The sequence below is a fragment of the Chiloscyllium plagiosum genome, unplaced genomic scaffold (genome assembly GCF_037043375.1).
Source record: "Chiloscyllium plagiosum isolate Xiang-an unplaced genomic scaffold, Cpla_swu_hap1 HiC_scaffold_27, whole genome shotgun sequence".
NCBI classification, from domain to species: domain Eukaryota; kingdom Metazoa; phylum Chordata; class Chondrichthyes; order Orectolobiformes; family Hemiscylliidae; genus Chiloscyllium; species Chiloscyllium plagiosum.
Genome location: NW_028270165.1, coordinates 47557482 through 47579306, shown reverse-complemented (window position 1 = coordinate 47579306; position 21825 = coordinate 47557482). Strand labels below are relative to the sequence as shown.

At 46.9% G+C, this 21825-nt stretch overlaps 1 protein-coding gene and 1 non-coding gene across 2 annotated transcripts in view; both read left to right on the top strand.

Annotated features, from left to right (window-relative positions):
• Nucleotides 1–21825, top strand: part of LOC148143911 (uncharacterized) — a 384436-nt gene that overhangs the window by 199671 nt on the left and 162940 nt on the right. The gene's annotated exons all lie outside the window — the stretch shown is intronic.
• Nucleotides 10463–10534, top strand: trnaw-cca (transfer RNA tryptophan (anticodon CCA)). Its single transcript has one exon. It is a non-coding gene; the product is annotated as a tRNA-Trp (tRNA).

Below are 21825 nucleotides of genomic sequence, written 5' to 3'. Positions count from 1 at the left end.
CTGATGTTCATTTCCACATCACTACATTGCTCACCTGCCTTGATACGGATTGGCCATAAAAAATGCATGTTCATACATTCCCAGTAATAGAAGCAGGAGTAGGCCATTTGGTCCATCAAGCTACTCCACCATTCATTAAGATCATGGCTCATCTATCCATCGTCTCAGCTCCTCTTACCTGCATTATCCTGACTATCCTAAATTTACCGACCATACAAAATCCCATTGAACTATGTCTTGAATATGGCTGCTTCTACTGCTTCCTTGGGCAGAGAATTCCAATGATTCACCACTCTCCGGGAAAAGCAGTTCCTTCTCCTCTGACTTAAACCTACTCCCCCTAATCTTGTGACCTAGTCTCACTCACCATAGAAACAACTAGATAGGGTGGGTCTGGGTGGCATGCTCGTCGGATGGGTCAGTGTGGACTTGATGGAATGAATGGCCTGCTTCCACGCTGTAGTGATTCTATGATTTACCGCAGTTGTGTTTGTCATGGACCACAGCACCAGAACCTCCCACCTTCTGCAAATCGAAAGACAAGTCCCACCCTGCCCTCTTGTACATGTGTTATCTAACTGCTTAATCATTTCTGGTGAATCCAGCCCACGCCTCCCGCTGCTGCCAGTAATTTTTACAAAGCTGATGAGACAATGCTATACCTGCACTACTGAAAATCATAAGGCTTCTAACGATACCAGTTGCTGATTCACCACTCCCACTGATGGACAGCATTGGAAATACAATGTTGGAGGCTGAAAGAAATGAGCAGTTTAAACAAAAACTCACATAACCCTACACTAGGCTCCCTGCTCAGCACACTTTACTTAAATCAATTCAACTCCACATTGCAACAAATTCCCACTTTCCACCAATATCCTGAATGTCCTCACTCACTCAGTTGCTGTCTCACAAATGAAAGATTTCATTGTAGCTTCTGCTCCCAGTCAGGACAAAACATCTTTGAAAGCTGCTCTGAAAGTCCAGTCTTCACAATGACACTTCTGCTTTCCTTCAGTCCAAATTGTCCGTGCTGACCAGATATCCCAAATTAACATAATCTCATTTGTCAGCACATAACCCATACCCCTCTCAATTCTCCCTATTACCAGATGCCTTTTGAAATGCTTTAATTATACCAGCCTCCACCACTTCCTCTGGCAGCTCATTCTATGCACACAACACCCTCTGCGTGAGAAAGGTGCCTGCAAAGTTCCTTTTAAATATTTCCCCTCTCACCTCAGACCTATGACCTCTAGTTTTGGTCTCCCCTACTCTGGGGAAAACTTTTCGCTATTCACCCTATCCATGCTCCTTATGAACTTCTATAAAGTCAACCCTCAGCCCCCAATGATCCAGAGAAAACAGCCCAGCCTATTCAGCCTTTCCATATAGATCAAACCCTCCAACTCTGGCAATAGCCTTGTAAATCTTTTCCAAATCCTTACAAAGGTTCGTAACACTTTTCCTGTAGCAGGGAAACCAGAACAGAATACAGTATTCCAAAAGTGGCCTAATCAATGTCCTGTACAGTCGCAACATGACCTCCCAATATCTGTATTGAAATGCACTGACCTATTAAAGCAAATATACCAAACACCTTCTTTGCTACCCTGTCTACCTGCGACTCCACTATGAACCAGCACTCCATGGCATGTTTATTCAACAACACTCCCCATCAAATGTGTAGATCCTGCCATGATCTGCCTTTCCAAAATCTATATTTCAAAATGGGGTCGAGAAATGTATAAGCCGTGATTGAATGGTGGAGCAGATCTGATGGACTAAATGGCTTAATTTCTGCGCCTATGTCGTATGGTCTCTTGCTGTCCTGGACACACTGAGAGAATTGGAAGCAGGAATACGTCATTTGTCTTTCCAGCTTTCGCCAGTATTGAACAGTTCATAACTCGATATAAATATACCTGCATCTAGATGGATAGGCTAGGACTTTTTTCACTGGAGCATCAGAGGTTGAGAGGTGACCTTAGAGAGGATTATAAAATCATAAGGGGTATGGATGAGGTGAACGGCAGGTATTCTTTCCCTAGTGTGGGTGGTTCAAGATGAGGGAGCAAATTCTGAAGGTGAAGAAAGAAATATTTTAAAAAGACATGAGGGGCACCTTTTTTTAAAGATAAAGAGTAGTTCGTTTGAGCAATCAATGTCCAGAGGAGTTGCTGGATGCAGGTACAGTTACAATGTTTAAAAGACATTTGGATAAGTCCATGAATAAGAAAGGTTCGGAGGGATATAGGTCAATCATTGGCAGGTGGGACCAGTTTAGTTTCAGAACACCGCCAGCATGGACTAGTTCAACTGAATGGTCTGTTTCTGTGCTGTATGACTCTGTAACTGTTCTGTACTGGTCTTAAAACCATTTTCTTGCATTCTCCCATAACTTCTTTGTTCTTCAAAGTCACATGAACTCAGCCTTGAATACATTCAATAATCGACCTAACTGCAGGAAGACATCCCCACTTCTGAACTCAATTCCTCTTGATGATATACCACTTGCTTTGCTCATTGCTTGCTGCACTTTCTGACAACTGGCAGTGACTGGTGTAGAAGGACACTGAGGGCCCTTTGTCTATCCACACATCACTCCTGATGAAGGGCTCGTGCCCGAAACGTTGACTCTCCTCCTCCTCAGTTGCTGCCTGACCGACTGTGGTTTTCCAGCGCCACAATATTCAACTCTGATCTCCAGCATCTCACTTTCGCCACATCTCAACATATCACCATTTAAACAATGCACCTCCTTTCTGCTATTTTTTTTACACTGCAAAGGCTATAACTTCACATTGTGGTACTGCATTTGCCATGTGTTTGCAAGTTGACACACAGACCTGGATCAACTTTTCCAGAGTCTGGCCCCTCCTTCGGTTCACTCTTGAACCCCAGAATGAAAACGTGATGAGAAAAACACTGTTGTACTCACAAATGTTCGACAGAGGAAGGAAGTTACAGTCTGGGGTGAAGTTTAACCTTATGCAGAGAGAAAAAAGCAGCAGCAGCTTCAGAGCTCACGGTCCAACCTCCGCATTTCCACAATGGCCGGCTCTGATTGGCAGGAGGACAGACTCCTTCCGGTCCTCCAAGGTTCTCCACTGCTCCATGGAAAGGAGCTCGCGCTCTCCCAAGAGTATGCGCAGTGCTTTGCTGACACTGGCGATCATGCGCAGTACTTGCTGACACCGCGGAGCATGCTCAGTGTGCAGGAATTTGTTTCAAATTTTAAAGTTAAAAATCACAAAGCACCAGGTGATAGTCCAACAGACTTATTTGGAGAACTAGCTTTCGGAGCCCTGCTCCTTCATCAGCTGATTGTAGAGTATAACATCGTAAGACACAGAATTTATGATCTTATATTCCACAACCACCTGATGAAGGAGCAGCGCTCCGAAAGCTAGTGCTTCCAAACAAGCCGATTGGACTGTAACCTGGTGTTGTGTGATTTTTAACTTCGTACACCTTAGTCCAACACGGGCACCTCCATATCATGACAAATATTAAGCGTCCAAAGGCGAATACGAGAGAAAAATGCCGAAGCTATTTTATTTTGCCGATTTTTTCCCCCTGTGCCTCGACAATTTATTTCTTTTGCATTTTGTTTGGCTGCTCAACGTTTCTGTCTTTTCCCCAGGGTAGAGGTATTCCAAAACTAGAGAGCAAAGGTTTAGGGTGTGGGGGAAAGATTTTAAAAGATCCAAAAGACTGGGAATAGAACATTCACCCCTTACTGGGCGAAAGTGAGGACTGCAGATGCTGGAGATTAGGGTCGAGAGTGTGGAGCTGGAAAAGCACAGCAGGTCAGGCAGCATCCGAGGAGCAGGAGACTCGACGTTTCGGGCAAAACCCTTCGTCAGGAAATAGCCATGGGGAACTGCAGGGCTGTAGCGTAAACGAGTGAGTCTAAGTGGGATGCTGTTTGGAAGGTCGGTGTGAATGGCCTGTAGGGATGATATGGTTCCACTGCCTGAACCACGCGTCTTTTGAGAAGTGTGGGAGGAGTGGGTTCCAGTTCATGGGACACTGACACGAGTCCTGGAGAAGGTGGCATTTGTGCTGTCTCTCTCTTCACATTTTGCCCCCCTGTCCATTTTCTCCCCATCCACTGCCCCCTGCCCATTCTCTCTCCTCACACCGCACCCTCTATTCTCCCCCAACCATCTGAACCCCAGCCTGTTCCCCTGTCCATTTCCCTCCCTTCTCCACAACCACCAGCGACCCCCCAACACACGCCCCCAACAATCGTCCTTTCTCGTGCCTCAGCCCTCTTTGATCGCTTTATGAAGTCTTTCTCAGGGGAGAGAGAGAATGGATGGTGATGACTTTACCTGGGAGACACGGCATGTGAGAAATAGCTGATTTTTAAAATTGAGAATAACTAAAACCATATATTCAGAAACTTCGTTAAAGTCGGGAAAAATGTTATTTTTTTCAAAAAACAGCTGCAGAAATCGCTTTATGAAGTCTTTCTCAGGGGAGAGAGAGAATGGATGGTGATGACTTTACCTGGGAGACACGGCATGTGAGAAATAGCTGATTTTTAAAATTGAGAATAACTAAAACCATATATTCAGAAACTTCGTTAAAGTCGGGAAAAATGTTATTTTTTTCAAAAAACAGCTGCAGAAATCTTTCTGAAACTTGCATTGATGTTTGTGCAGTTAGGCCACACCAAATGACAGGCTGTAAGGAGTGAATGAGTGAATAAAAGACAAGTCCAACCTTGCCCTCGAGGAGAAAGTGGAAAATGCAGATGCTGGAGATCAGAGTCGAGAGTGTGGTGTTGGAAAAGCACAGCAGGTCAGGCAGCATCCAAGGAGCAGGAGAATCGACGTTTCGTGCATAAGCACTTGGCACTCGGCCATCGCTCCTTCAACCCCCCTGTGATGGCGCGTGAACTCGCTGGTGCCTCCGCAGGTGGGAGGAGCAGGTGAATCCCTTCCGGCACATACAGCAGGTGAATGGCCTCTCTCCAGGGTGGACCCGCTGGTGGGTCAGCAGTGCAGCTGACTGAGTGAAACCCCTCCCGCACATGGGGCACGTGAATGGCTTCTCTCCCTTGTGGACTCACTCATGCGTCTGCTGATGGCTGATCCGACTGAAGCCTTTCCTACACACTGAGCAGGTGAATGGCCTCTCCCGGTGTGAATCCGTCTGTGGGTTTCCAGCAGGGATGGGGAAGGGAATCCTTTCCCAAAGACCCCACATTTCCAATGTTTCCCCTTTGGAGAGAACTTTCCTTGTGTTGCTCTGGGATTGAAATTACAATCAGAACAGGTACATAGCCTTTCCCACCTTGAGGGGTGAGACTTTGATTCCTCCAAGCTGAGTAAATGGTTTGAAGCACTTTTCACAGTCAGCGCACTGAATCTCCCTCACTCGGTGTCTCAGTATTCTTCCTGCCACAGGACTGTCCAAAATCTCTCAAACAAACAAAAGCAAACATGCCTTCTTGATTGGAATGGCTGCTGATATTCAAGTCCCAATGAATCAAGCGGCTCTGTCAGAAGTTGATGTATAATTTGCTATAAGATTTCTTTCTGCACGTCTTCTTGCAAAGAAAAATCACAAAATAAGTGATCACTGTCAGTACAGTTAATGAACATAACATTGGTGGCGCTTCCTGTAGACTGCGAGATGTCTGCTGATCACATATTATCCAGGCCACAGAAACCTGAAAACCCTCATGCTGCCAGATCGGCTTAGCTGTGCATGGAGGAAAACTTCATTTCAGTGACAATAACATGGAACAAACTGCCTACAAAGATGCTGGAAATGGAGCTGAATCAAGGATATGAAAATGAAATGTTAAGGCTGCTTGAGAAAAGAAAGGCAGTAAAATTGCTGAATGACTTCCTGCTGACCTATTAAATAAAAAATTATGACAAAAAAAGGACGTAACTCCATTACTACATTAGAAGGTGAATAATAATTACAACAGAAACTTTTACAACAGCCAACAATATCAGATATACACCATATAGAACAAAGAACAAAGAAAGTTTACAGCCCAGGAACAGGCCCTTCAAGCCTGAGGCGATCCAAATGTACTGTCTAAACCTGTCGGTCAATTCCTTAGCATCTGTATCCCTCTACTCCCCACCCACTCATGCATTTATCCAGACGCATCTTTAATGTGTCGACCGTGCCTGCCTCTACAACCTCTGCTGGCAACGCGTTCCAAACGCCCTCCACCCTCTGTGTGAAGTAAAACGCGTTTTCGCTTTGAATAAGTGCTGCCCTTGCCGCGTTCATTGTCGTGGTAGCTCTGCCTCATCCCTAATTCAGGCAGTTGGATCTCGTTTAATGAAGCTGCTTTTTGAGAGTATTGACTAGCCGTTTTTGCACAAGGCAGTGTAAGAAACAAGGGCTCGTCCGGGATTTGAACCCGGGATCTCTCACAACCCCACGTATCAGAAAACCCGAAGCAAGAATCATACCCCTAGACCAACGAGCCACAAGCCGCAGGCGCCCTACATTTTTTGAGCAATGTGCCAATCCCTTAACTGCTACTCAGTTCCTTGAGAATCTAACCTTTTAGTTGTGAACATGAGGAAAGGACCAATCCTTTTCTAGGGTGCAACTGTATACGTGCCAAACTGAGGGAACACACAAGGAAAATAGCTTTAAGAGAGATAGAAAGTATTTGAGCACCTTTGGAGTGTCTGCTCCCTCCCAGGATTCACTCCAGTTGCTACAAGTGAACAGTGTTTCACCCACCCCGACCTCCCCTTCCCCCTCGCTGCTGGAGGATGGTATATGGAAAGGGGGAGACATTGCTTTGCTCCCAGATGTTGCCCAGAGGGAGGGAGTTTCACTCTGAAACTGACAGGGCTGCATCCGCATTGTGACGTCAACAATGGAGGGCGGGCCGGATAGCTGTCCTGCAGATGAGGCACGTGTGGAGGGGAGGGCACTTTGCAAATCCCATTCTCCTCCAAGTCCATGCAGATTGAGTTCAAGCAAAGCAAGGGGTTTAAATATACTATAGAACACCTCCTTTGTGCCTTGGGAAAACTCCGGCCGCGGGAAATGCAGTGTTACAGATTCAAAGTAACAGAAGCAGGAGTAGAGCATTTGGTCAAGCCTGCTCCGTCATTCATTCAGATCACAGCTCCACCAACCTGGACTATCCCGACTACCCTTAATTCCCCTACCATGCAAACACCCATCCAACTGCGTCTTCAATAAACTTCATGAAGCTGTCTCAACTGCTCTCTTGGGCAGAGAATCCCATGGAGTCTCACAGAGTGACACAGATGTACAGCACGGAAACAGACCCTTCGGTGCAACTCATCCATGCAGCCCAGATATCCTAACCTAATCTAGTCCCATTTGCCAGCACTTGGCCCAAATCCCCATAAAACCTTCCTACCCTCCAACCTCCAACCCTGGCAACATCCCTGTAAATCTTTTCTACACCTTTTCTAGTTTCACAACGTCTTTCCGACAGGAAGCAGACCAAAATTACATGCAATATTCCAAACGTGGCCTGACCAATGTTCTGTACAGTGGCAACATGAGCTCCCAACATCTATCCTCGATGCTCTGACCAACAAAGGAAAGCACACCAAACGCCTTCTTTACTATCCAATCTGCCTGCGTCTCTACTTTTAAGGAACTATCAACCTGAACTCCAAGGTCTCTTTGTTCAGCAACACTTCCAAGGAACTTACCATTAAGTGTAAAAGTCCTGCTCTGATTTGATTTTCCAAAATGCAGCACCTCATATTTATCTACATTAACCTCCAACTGCCATTCCTCAGCCCATTGGTCCATCTGATCAAGGTTCCGTTGTGATCTGAGGTAACTTTCTTTACTGTCCACTACACCTCCAATTTTGGTGTCATCTACAAACTTGCTAACTATACCTCCTCCGTTTACATACAAATCATTTATATAAATGACAAAAAGTAGCGGACCCAGCATCAATCCTTGTGACACACCATTGGTCACAGGCCTTCAGTCTGAAAAGCAACCTCCATCACCACCCTCTGTCTTCTGCCTTCTAGCCAGTTTGTATCCAAATGGCTAGTTGTCCCTGCATGTCATGAGATTAAACCTTGCTCACCTTGAGGAACCTTGATGACCGCCTTCCTGAAGTCCATATAGATCACGTCCATCGCTCTGCCCTCATCAATCCACTTTGTTACTTCTTCAAAAACCCAAACATGTTCTTGAGACATGATTTCCCAAGCATAAAGCCATGCTGACTATCCCTAATCAATTCTTGCCTTTCCAAATACATGTAAATCCTGTCTCCTAGGATTCTCTCCAAAACCTTGCCCATCGCGGATGTCAGGTTCACTGGTTTATAGTTCCCTGGCTTTTCCTTACCACCTTTCTTAAATAGAGGCACCACGTTAGCCACCCTCTAGCCTTCTGGCACCTCACCTGTGACTATTGATGATACAAATATCTCAGTAAGAGGCCCAGCAATCACTTCCCGAGTTTCCCACAGAGTTCTCGGGTACTCCTGATCAGGTCCTTGGGATTTATCCACTTTTCTGCATATCAAGATATCCAGCAATTTCTCATCTGAAATATGGGCATTTTTTCAACATGTCACCATCTACTTTCTCACATTCTCGATCTTCCATGGCCTTCTCCACAGTAAACACTGATGTACGATATCCGTTCAGTATCTCGCCCGCCCCCCCCCCCCCCCCCACCACCACCCCCCCTCCCCCATTCTACTGCAGCTCCACAAAGGCCGCCTTGCTGATCTTTGACGGGCCCTATTCTCTCCCTTGTTATCCTTTTGTCCTTAACGTATTTATAAAAATCCTTTGGGTTATCCATGACTATTTGCCAAAGCTATCTCATGTCCCCTTTTTTGCCCTCATGATTTCCCTCTTAAGTATGCTCGTACTGCCTTTTCCTCTAAGGATTCACTCGATCTCTTTGCCGATACCTGATGTATACATCCTTTTTTATCTTAACCAAAATCTCATTTTCTCTAGTCATCTAGCATTCCCCAAGCTACCAGCCTTTCCTTTCACCCGAACAGGAATATACTCAGATGAAGGAGCGTCGCTCAGAAAGCTAGTGTGCTTCCAAGTAAACCTGTTGGACTATAACCTGGTGTGGTGTGATTTTTTAACTTTGTACTCCCCAGTCCAACACCGGCATCTCCGAATCAAGAATATACTGTGCCTGAACTCTTGTTATCTCAGATTTGAAGGCTTCCCATTTTCCAGCAGTCCTTTAACCTGCGAACATCTGCCCCCAATCAGCTTTTGAAAAATTTTGCCTAATACCTGAGTCTTCCTCCAATTTAGGACCTCAACTTTTAGATCTGATACATTATTTTTCAATCACTGTTCTAAAGTTAATAGAATTATGGTTTACCCTTAGGTTTTGCACCCACGCCAGTATGTACATCCACATTGTGAATTAGAAAATGTCCTTGTACACACTTAACAAATTCCTCTATTTGGCAGATAGGAAAATGGGCAGGAGTTATACCTTGGGTCCACTCTTCCTTCATTCCCACCAAGCCTAACCCCATTCCCACCCCAATAGTCCAATGGCACTTTCCCCTGCAACTGCCGAATGTGTGACACCAGCCCATTTACCTGCTCCCTCCTCTCTATCCAAGGGTCCAAACTTACCTTCCAGGTGAAGCAGCACTTGACCTGCACTTCCCACAACCCAGTCGACTGCAGTTGCTGCTCATAATGTGGTCTCATCTACATTGGGGAAAACGAAGCATAAACTGGGTGACTGCTGCACAGAACATCTACGTTATGCCTGCAAAAAAGACCCTGAGCTTCCAGTTGCCTGCCAATTCCACACCCCACCCAGTTCCCTGGCCAACATCTCTGTCTCAGGTTTGCTGTAGTGTTCCAGCGAAGCTCAGCACCAGCAGAACGAAGAGCACCGAATATTACACTTGGGGAGCATACATCCCTCTGGTCCCAATATCAAATTCAATAAGTCTCGGGCCTGAACTCCATAGTATCCTCGTCCCTTCCACACACACCAAGCCTTGTTATCACATAGTCTGTCATTACACACTACCTATTCTTAGCCACGAACAGTCTCCATTCACCCTCCCACGCAGATCGTTATCAACTTCCTTTCCTGTCCACAGTTCTTCCCTCGCTTTGGGCTCTGTCCTGATCTATCATTAACTGCGTCCGCCTTCCTCCCATATAAACCAACGTTTTCCCAAAATATCTCCTGCATATAAACCAACGTTTTCCCAATCACCATCAGTTCTGTGGAAGGGTCACCGGCTACTCCTGTTTTTTGTTTCAGATATACAGCATCCACAGTTCTTTCACCTTTTTATTGAGGTAGATTTGGAAATTACTTCGGGAGACAGAAGGAGAGGGGACAGAGAAGAACACCCATGAACTGTTGATCTCCGTTGTTACTCATAACGTAAAATCATTGCAGTGCGATCACTTCCCTTAAGCATGAATAGAGGTTGCGGGCTATGCGTGAGCTTGTGGCGCAACGGTAGCGCGTCTGACTCCAGATCAGAAGGTTGCGTGTTCGAATCACGTCAGGCTCACTGACGTCAACTTCCTCCATTTCAAATCAAGAAAGGAGCACTTCACTCCGGATATCTGTTGAGCCAAATCTTCTTGGCGGAAATTTTCGATCACACGTGAAGCTTTGCTGTCTGTTTGATTTGTGAACACTGTGTCAGGGAGGTGGTGTGCCCCTTGTCTGGGTAAATGCTCAGTTCCCCCAGTTCATCACGGGATTTAAACACAGCCGTCTCCCTCTGGGCAGCCGCTTCAATCAGTTGGTGACAGCGCGGTGTGAATAACGTAATACCGATAGTTTTACAACATAATCCAGAGACTCCCAGCTTTATGTTTCAATCTATCAGGAGAGTGTTAGCGAGTTCAGATAGAAATGTTTCCCACCAACTGCAAATCCTTTCCTCTCACTGGACACAGTTAAAATTATCTTTATTCAACAGAAGGAGCGGAAACTCTAGTCTGATGGCCTCTCTCCACATTAACGGTGAGCCTGAATTTTATAAACGGTGTCAGTAAAATCCAGTGGCGGACACTGATTTGGTTCAATCGATTTTTTTTGCCAAGAGTAATTCACCGAGAGGATGCTGCTGTGTGAAACAGCGTGGGGAATTACTGCAGGGCCTCCTGCGCATGAGACACACCGCAACTGATGTGTTTCACCTTCACCAGGCTCAACACAATATGTAAATAAGTGTCTCATTCTGTCGCCTTCTCCCTGTAAATCTGCACATTGTTACATTGAACATGCCCCACCGAATTCCCATTTGTGTCCATTGAATCTGCCTCTTTGTCACTGTCAGACAGCGACTTACTGACCCCATTCCCTGTGCGAAAACGTTCTTCCTAATGTCACTTTTACTTATTTTCCTGATGACTTTAAATCTCTGCCAAATTATTCTCGATCCTTTCAGGCCTGGGAGCATTTGCACTGCATTATTTCCTCTGTCTAAAACCCTCATGATGTGGAAAACTTCAATCAGACCAGCTTTCCGCCCTCTGTTCACCAAAGAGAGCTGCCCCAAACTTTCCAATCTCCCTTCATTGCTGACATTCCTCAGGACGGTACCATTCACATTAACCTGTTCAGCGCCGTCTGCAATCACTTCACTTCCCCGCTTCCTGAAGTGTCACCCTCAGAATTGAGCGTAATACAGGTGGAGGATTTATTCAGACTCGGATTGCGCGGGCGAAAAATCTGCAATACTTGTTCTCACTTTGAACAAGCGTTTCCCTTCGCCGTGTTCACTGCAATGGCAGCTCTGCGCCGTCCCTAATTCAGGCAGTCCGATCTTATTTAACGAAGCGGCTTTTTGAGAAAATTCATCAGGTATTTTTGCTCAGGTCAATTTAAGGAATGATGGTTCGCCTGGGATTGGAACCCGGGAATTCTCACACGGCTGCATATGCTCGAAGACCCAAAGCTAGAATCATATCCCAGACTAACGAGCCACCTCCGGAAGCAGCTGAGACTTGCTCAGTATTAAATCCATTGTGCATTGCTCCCAGAATTGCAAGTAGGGAAGCGTTTCAAGAACATCTGCTTCTCAATCTGTCTCGCTGCTTCCAGGACGCTGCTGTTTGTCCCGTCCCCAGGGACCGGGCTCTCTCCACTGGTGGATAATTGAACCATTTCGTTTCTACTTGCAAGCTGTGCTGGTGGAAGGCAGAGCCCATTCACTCTTCTGCTCTCTCACACTATTACGTGAGGCAGGAGAAGTCAGTGACAGTCATGCGGAGGAAATGGGCAACTTTGAACGTGTTCCAAAGGTCCTGTTAACGGAGAGATAGAAAGATGCTGTGCTGTCGGGACAGAGAGAAATGGACACCGGAGACTCTTCCCTCAGGTAAATTGATATGAGTGCATTTTTGTGCAGCCTGCTTGGTGTTCAGAATTTGTCTTAACACAACAATCCTGCAGGAAGTCTTTTGTTACACCGTTGGTTTCTTTACTGCGGGAAATGGACTAAAATAGCAAGTCATGTGTTTCAACTTCACCGGTTCATTGCCATCTGAGAGAAGAGGTTTCACACGAGATCAGGACACACCGTCAGAGAACAGGACAAGACAACTCAGAGCTCCACAAGGGTGCCAGCGCAACTGTGTAAATTTGACTTGTGTATCGATGTGATATATTGAGCTCAGATACCCAGATTTGTTTTGGGAAACAAATGACATGGCAAGGAAAAGAACAGAGCGCCGTTATACGGGAAAGCTACGAAAGACATTAAGTGAGTAGGAGAAAATGGTTTCGCTTCTGGGTTATGATCCCATCATGCACTCGCTGTGCCATTCTCCTGCATTGCACGGTAGCTTTTCCAGAGAAATATTCAGCTTTTCATCTGGCGTGTGACTTGCATGTTCGAGAATGACGTCAAAAGATCTTCACTGCTGTAGTGTCATGTGCTGTTGTGCAGACATGTCGCCGATGTGCAAATATAAACTCAGAGAGTAATGTACACTAGAGACTCTGAGCCAGATGAAACTTGCTCAGTGTGAAATACATTCCACATTGCTCCAAGAATTGCAAGCAGCAAAGTGTTTCCAGAACATCTGCTTGTCATTCTGTCCCAGGGGCGCTGATGTTTGTCTCATCCCCAGGAACTGGTCTATCTCCACTGGCGGATAATTAAACCAATTTGTTTCTACTTGTCCGCTTTTCTGGAGGGAGGGAAGAGTCCATTCGCTCTTCTGCTTTTTAACTCCCAATCCCTTGGGGTGAGAGGTATCACTTACACTTTGTGGGCGGCACGGTGGCACAGTGGTTAGCACTGCTGCCTCACAGCGCTAGAGACCCGGGTTAAATTCCCGCCTCAGGTGACTGACTGTGTGGAGTTTGCAGGTTCTCCCCGTGTCTGCGTGGGTTTCCTCCGGGTGCTCCGGTTTCCTCCCACAGTCCAAAGATGTGCAGGTCAGGTGAATTGACCATGCTAAATTCCCCGTAGTGTTAGGTAAGGGGTAAATGTAGGGGTATGGGTGAGTTGGGCTTCGGCGGGTCAGTGTGGACTTGTTGGGCCGAAGGGCCTGTTTCCACACTGTAAGTAATCTAATGAGTGGGAAGTGAGTAACTTTGATTGTGAATTTCCTCCAAACTTCTGTTATTGGAGAGATAGAAAGATGCTGTGCTGGCGGAGCAGAGAGAAATGGACACCGAGGACTCTTCCCTCAAATAGATTCATATGAGTACATTGTTGTGCAGTCTGCTTGGTGTTCAGAATTCGTCTTCACGCAGCAATCTTACAGAAAATCTCTCGCAAAGTGGGCATCGCTTTCATCGCTGCGACCGCGCAGCAGTTAACATCTGAGCCTAAGTGCCCCAGATGAAGAGAATCCGAGTGAAACCTTCACTCACTGAGAGTCATCCCCACGGCACTGAGCTGCGGGACTGCAGACAGTCCAACACGGAAGGGACGGTTAAATGAACCATTGTCGCTCCCTCAGCCTCTCTGTCCCATAGACAGGCAGTGGGACGGCAGAAACGCGTACCATCGTTCTCCCGCCGACAGAGGCGGTCCAGCCCATCGTGTCCACGGCGACTCGCTGCCACTTGTCTCTCTCTGAGGTGATTCACAATCAGTGATATCTGTCCGAATACTAAGGGACTGTGTCTGAATGGTGATACCGTTTCTGACATGCTGATCGTCTTGTCATTCACGTACGAACCGGCGTGGCGAATTACGGCAGGCAAGGCACGAAATCACAAGGTATGCGTCTCAGCTCACTGGCATCTCAGAGAAGTGGGTTTGCGATTCAGTTCGTAGGAAGCCGACGAAAAACAGGAGAAGACCACTCAGACTTCGAAAACCAAGTTACTTGAACGGTGTGAGTTTCGGGATGATCCGGGGCATTCAGACAGTCGTTTGAAAGGCAAGATGCTGAGCACGATCACAAAGGTGAGTTGCTGTAGAAGACACTGAACAATAGCAGAGGATGGTTTCGAGCCATCGACCTTTGCGTTATGGGCCCAGCGCACTCCCGCTGCGCCACTCTGCTCTTACGCATAGTGCTCTATTCCACAGGTCCCTTCAGACTTTCGTCTGGCGCCTGGCATGCACGTTTGAGACTGATGAGAAAGTGAGGTCTGCAGATGCTGGAGATCAGAGCTGAAAATGTGTTGCTGGAAAAGCACAGCAGGTCAGGCAGCATCCAGGGAACAGGAGAATCGACGTTTCGGGCATAAGCCCTTATTCAGGAAGTTCGAGACTGATGTCAAAGATCTCCACTGCTGTCGTCTTATATAGTGTTGCGCAGACGTATGGAGGCTGTGTAAATACAAACTTTTTCTAACTTCCCACATTCTGTTGGTCGAACTGTGATTTCACTCTGAATAGACGCCATGCGGCCCACCTTCGCTCTGCTGGATCGACACAGTAAGTAAACGTGGGTCTCTATTCGTATCATTCTCTTGCCTTCTCCATGTAATTCTGCACATTGTTACTTTAAACATGACCACCGAATTCCCGTTTGCGTCTCATGAATCTGCCTCTTTGTCAGTGTCAGTTAGGGATTTACTGACCCCAACCACCACTCCCTGTACGAAAGCGTTCTCCATAATGTCACTTTGGGTTCTTTTCCCCATGACTTTAAAACTCTGCCGAATCGTTGCCGATCCTTTCAGGCGTGGGAGCATTTTGACTACATTACTTTCTCTGTCTCGACGTCGCATGACTTGGAAAGCTTCAATCGGGCCAGATTTGAAACTTCTGTTCTCCGAAGAGAGCTGTCCCAAATTTCCAATCGACCCTCATCGCTGACAGCCCTCAAACACCGCACCACTCACGTCAACCTATTCAACGGTATCGCCAATCATTTCACTTCGCTGCTTTCTCTCCCATTGGTACGCCAGGGAGCCCAACCTGGTTTAACGAAGGTGCTTTTTGAGAAAATTAAGCCGGCACGTTTGCATAAGTCACAAAACGCGGGCTCGTCCGGGATTTGAACCCGGGATCCCTCGCCCGTCTGCGTCGACGAAGAGCCAAAGCAAGAATCATACCCCTAGACCAACGAGCCAGCCAACTGGCGCCCCTGCGCCCCCACTCGACCTCTTGAACCAGCTGAGTCTTGCTCAGAGTGAAGTACAGTTGAAATTGAACAGACTGGGGCTGTTTTCTCTGGAACGTCGGAGGCTGAAGGGTGACTTCATGCAAAAGTATGAGGGGCATGGATAGGATAAATAGGCAAAGTCTTTTCCCTGGGGTCGGGGAGTCAAGAACTAGAGGGCATAGATTTAGGGTGAGAGGAGAAAGATATAAAAGAGACGTAAGGGGCAACTTTTTCACGCAGAGGGTGGTGCATGTATGGAATGAGCTGCCAGAGAAAGTGTCGGAGGCTGGTACAATTGCAACATTTAAGAGGCGTTTGGATGGATATATGAATAGGAAGGGTTTGGAGGTATATGGGCCGGGTGCTGGCAGGTAGGACTAGATTGGGGTGGAATATCTGATCGGCATGGACGGGTGAGACCGAAGGGTCTGTTTCCATGCTGTATATCTCTATGACTCTTTGAACAGCTGCTTCTCATTCTGTCTCTCAGCTGCCGTTTGTCCATCCCCAGGTACCGGGCCCTCTCTACTCGCAGAAAATTAAACTGTTTTCTTTCTAAACTTTTCTCTGACACCGGAGTGACCAGGGACAAGCATTGCCCTCCTCAACATAGGGTACAGAGAACAGGAGAAGACCCCGCAGACCTCCACGAGTGTATCATCTCAACTGTGCACATTGGGCCAGTATATCAATGTGAAATATTTACGTCGAAGTTTTTTGGGAAGCAGATGAGAAGGCGAGATGCACAACAGTGCGCCGTTATACGGGAAAGCTGCTAAAGACGACATTGAGTGAATAGGAAAGATGGTTTCCCTTCTGGGTTATGCTCCCATCACGCACCGGCAGACATATCGCCGACAAGCAAATATTAACTCTGTCTAAATTGCCACATTCTGTTTTTACGAACCGTGACTTCACTCAGAAGCACAATTTACCCGCTCCCTCCTGAATATCCTTCCAGGCTCGAACATACGTTCCAGGTGAATCAGCACTTCACCTGCACATTTGCCGCAACCTAGTCTACTGCATTCGCTGCTCATAGTGTCGTTTCCCCAACAGAACATGAAGTATAAACTGGGTGACTGCTTCGCAGAACATCTCGGTTCTGCCCGCAAATAAAGGTCCTGAGCTTCTGCTTTCCTGCCACTTTAACACGCCACCCTGTTCCCTGGCCAACATCTCTGTCTCAGGCTTGTAGCAGTGTTCCAGCAAAGCTCAGCTCCAGATGGAAGAACAACGCCTCATATTCCACTTCAAAACCCTACAGCCCTCCGGTCTTCAAGATCGAGTTGCATGACTTTACGGCCTGAAATCCCCCATGTCCTTAACCCCTACCACACACATACGAGCCCTTGTTATCACATAGTCTGCTACGACACACTACTTATTGTTAGCCACTAACGGTCTCCATTAACAGCTATTCACCCTCCCACACTGATCGTTATTCACTCCTTTGTCCCTCCTATTGTTCTCTCTCTCTGAGTTGGCGGGAAAGAGAGCATTGTACACTGGAGACTCTAAACCAGCTGAAACTTGCTCAGTGTGAAATACATTCCACTTTGCTCCAAGAATTGCAAGCAACAAAGAGTTTCCAGAACATCTGCTTGTCATTCTGTCCCCGGGATGCGGTTTCTGACATGCGGATCGTCTTGTCATACACGTCGGAACCGGCGTGGTGCACTACTGCAGGGAAGGCACGAAACCACAAGGTATGCGTTTCAACTTTATCAGCTCATTGGCATCTCAGAGAAGTGGGTTTGCGATTCAGTTCATAGCAAACCGACGAAGAACAGGAGAAGACCACTCAGACCTCCAAAAGCACGTGACTTGAACGGTGTGAGTTTCGCGACAGAATCGGTATGATACGGGGCATTCAGACACTCAGGAAGTCTGAATGCCGAACAGAGTGCCATCACAAAGGAAAGTCGCTCAAGGAGACAGTGAACAATAGCAGAGGATGGTTTCGATCCATCGACCTCTGGGTTATGGGCCCAGCACGCTCCCGCTGCGCCACTCTGCTCCTACGCAGCGTGGCTTCTTCCACAGGTCCTTTCAGCCTTTCGTCGGGCGCGTGGCATGCACGTTCGAGACTGATGTCAAAGATCTCCACTGCTGTCGTCTTATATAGTGTTGCGCAGACGTATGGAGGCTGTGTAAATATAAACTTTTTCTAACTTCCCACATTCTGTTGGTCGAACTGTGATTTCACTCTGAATCGACGCCATGCGTCCCAGCTTCGCTCTGCTGGGTCGACACAGTAAGTGAACGTGGGTCTCTATTCGTATCATTCTCTTGCCTTCTCCATGTAATTCTGCACATTGTTACTTTAAACATGACCACCGAATTCCCGTTTGCGTCTAATGCATCTGCCTCTTTGTCAGTGTCAGTTAGGGATTTACTGACCCCAACCACCACTCCCTGTACGAAAGCATTCTTCATAATGTCACTTTTGGTTCTTTTCCTCATGACTTTAAAACACTGCCGATCCTTTCAGGCGTGGGAGCATTTTGACTACATTACTTTCTCTGTCTCGACGTCGCATGACTTGGAAAGCTTCAATCGGGCCAGATTTTGAAACTTCTGTTCTCCGAAGAGAGCTGTCCCAAATTTCCAATCGACCCTCATCGCTGACAGCCCTCAAACACCGCACCACTCACGTCAACCTATTCAACGGTATCGCCAATCATTTCACTTCGCTGCTTTCTGTCCCATTGGTACGCCAGGGAGCCCAACCTCGTTTAACGAAGGTGTTTTTTGAGAAAATTAATCAGCCACTTTTGCACGAGCCACGAAACGCAGGCTCGTCCAGGATTTGAACCCGGGATCTCTCGCACGTCTGCGTCGACGAAGACCCTAAAGCGAGAATCATACCCCTAGACCACCGAGCCACACCAACGAGCCACACCACCGAGCTGCCTGCGGCCCCGCTCTACCTCTTGAACCAGCGGAGTCTTGCTCAGAGTGAAGTATAGTTGACATTGAACAGGCTGGAGCTGTTTTCTCTGGAACGTCGGAGGCTGAAGGGTGACTTTATGGAGGTTTACAAAATTATGAGGGGCATGGATAGGATAAATAGGCAAAGTCTTTTCCCTGGGGTCGGAGAGTCAAGAACTAGAGGGCATCGATTTCGGGTGAGAGGGAAAAGATATAAAAGAGACCTAAGGGGCAACTTTTTCACGCAGAGGGTGGTGCGTGCATGGAATGAGCTGCCAGAGAACGTGGCGGAGGCTGGTACAATTGCAACATTTAAGAGGCGTTTGGATGGATATATGAATAGGAAGGGTTTGGAGGGATATGGGCTGGGTGCTGGCTGGCGGGACTAGATTGGGGTGGGATATCTGATCGGCATGGAAGGGTTGGACCGCAGACGTATGGAGGCTGTGTAAATATAAACTATTTCTAACTTCCCACATTCTGTTCGTCTAACTGTGATTTCACTCTGAATAGACGCCATGCGGCCCACCTTCGCTCTGCTGGCTCGACACCATTTCACTTGCCTGTTTTCTGCCTCATTCGTTCTCCAGGCAGCCCAACCTCGTTTCACGACGGTGCTTTTTGAGAAAATAAATGGGGCATTTTTGCACAAATCAAGTTCAGAGACGCAGCTTTTTTTGGGAAGCGGATGAGAAGGCGAGGTGCAGAACAGAGCGCCGTTATACGGGAAAGCTACTGAAGACGACGTTGAATGAATAGGGGAGAATGTTGTTTCTTTTGGATTATGGTCCCAACACGCACGCGTTGTGTCATTCTCCTGCATTGCTCGGCAGTTTTTCCAGAGAAGTATTCAGCTTTTCATCTGGCGTGTGGCAGGCACGTTTGAGAATGAGGTCAAAAGATCTTCACTGCTGTCGTGTCATATGCTGTTGTACAGACATATCGTCGATGTGCAAAAATAAACTCTGTCTAAATTCCCACATTCTGTTTTTCGAATTGTGATTTCGCTCAGAATCACTAATTTTCAAAACTCGCAATATTCAAACTTTAACAAAGTGCTCATAGAAATGATTAGTGAACACCTGGAAGAAATTCTTCCAACCTTACCTGGGGAATTTCGCTTTGAGGGGTCTTGAACTTTACGTGGAAGGAAAGGGAAGCTTGCCTCGAGGCTGCTTAATGTGGAGATGTGTTCTCCATGTAAACTGGTCGTAGTTGACCATGCCAGTGCTTCCCGATGCAGGGCTGCCTGACCCCCAGGGAGGTTTACTTGTAGCAACTGGAGTGAATCCAGAGAGGGAGCAGATTCTGCAAAGATGCTCAAATACTTTCTATCTCTCTTTTAGGTATTTTCCTTGTGTATTCCCTCAGTTTGGCACGTATGCAGTTTGCACCCTGGAAAATGATTGCTTTTTTCCTCATGTTCACAATTAAAAGTGTAGTTTCTCATGGAACTGAGCCGCAATGAAAGGATTGGCATATTGATATATATATATACACGCATTTAGTTGAAGATTAGATTAGATTAGATTTGAATGAAGTTTTCCTCTAAACACACCTCAGCCTATCTGGCTGCATGAGGGATTTCAGGTTTCTGTGTGCTGGGTATTATGTGATCAGCAGGCATCTGGCAAACTACGGGAACTGCCACCTATGTTATGTTCGTTTAAGTGTACTGCCAATGATCATTTATTGTGTATTTTTTTGCAGGAAGACGTGCCGAAAGAATTCTGAAAACAAATGATACATCAACTTCTGACAGAGCCACTTGATTCACTGGGACTTGAATATCAGCAGCCATTCCAATCAAGAAGACATGGTTGCTTTTGTTTGCTTGAAAGATTTTGGACACTGGTGTGGCAGGAAGAATACTGAGACACCGAGTGAGGGAGATTCAGTGCGCTGACTGTGAAAAGTGCTTCACACCATTTACTCAGCTTGGGGGAATCAAAGTCTCATCCCTCACGGTGGGGATAGACTATGTCCCCGTTCTGATTGTAATTTCAAACCCAGACCAACACAAGGAAAGCTCCCCCAATGGGGAAACTGGGGAAATGTGGGGACTGAGGGAAAGGATTCCCTTCCCCATCTGTGCTGGAAACCCACAGGCGTATTCACAGCGGGGAGAGGCCATTCACCTGCTCGGTGTGCAGGAAGGGCTTCAGTCGGATCAGCCATCTGGAGACGCACGAGTGGGTCCACAAGGGAGAGAAGCCATTCACGTGCCCCATGTACGGGAGGGGGTTCACTCAGTCAGCTGCACTGCTGACCCACCAGTGGGTCCACACCGGAGAGAGGCCATTCACCTGCTGTCAGTGCCGGAAGGGCTTCACCTGCTCCTCCCACCTGGGGAGGCACCAGCGCGTTCACGTGCCATCGCAGCGGGGTGGAAGGAGCGATGGCCGAGCGCCGCTAACAACCCCGCTCTGGGGTCTCTCAGGTTCGAATCCCGTCGCGGCAGATGGCAGAATTGGGATTCGGTCAGTAGTCTGGACTTCAGAATCGAAGGATGAAACCATTTTCAGAGGGCAAAAACCCATCTGATTCTCTCATGTCCTTTTCAGTGATGGAAACTGCCGTTGCGGGAAAGGATTCACTCAGTCGTCCCAGCTGCATGCTTTACCCGGCTGTACGAAGGATCCAGTTACAAAGGGACAGCTCAACTGACCAATAATAATGAAAGTGTGGTGGGGGGAGTGGGGGCGGGGAGTGTGTGCACTTTGAGCTTGAGGTGCTTTTTTAAAGAAAAGCTACTTTTTGTACGCCTTGCGATGTGGAGATCTGAAGCTGTAACAAAGTTGGGTCGCAGTAAAGGTTACCTGAACTTACTGTCAGGCTTAAACTCTCATTGAAAGCTGTGAGATCCAACAGCTTCTCATTTCTTTCAGCCACCAGCACCGAGTTTCCAATGTCGTGTCTCAGAAGGAGCAGTGAATGAGTAGCTAGTATTGTTCGAAATTGTAAATTTTTCAGGACTGCAGGTTTATTGTTTCATTGGCATTGCAAAGTTTACTGGCAACAGTGGGAGGTGTGGGCTGTATTCACTGGAAACAAAGTTTTAAAATGACACAAACACCAGGGTATAGTCCAACAGGTATATTTGGAAGCACTAGGTTTTGGAGCGCTGTTCCTTCATCAGGTAGCTGTTGAGTAGGATGGTAAGACACAGAATATATAGCAATAAATTATCGTGTCATGCAACATAAATGATATATTGAAGAAACCTGTTAAGTCTTTCATCTTTTAAAATGGGTTGCAGATTTCGGTTCATTAATCTGTAAATCCCAGAACTTCTTTTTAGTAACATTCTCCAGGTAACTTAATGTTTTATAAAGGGAGG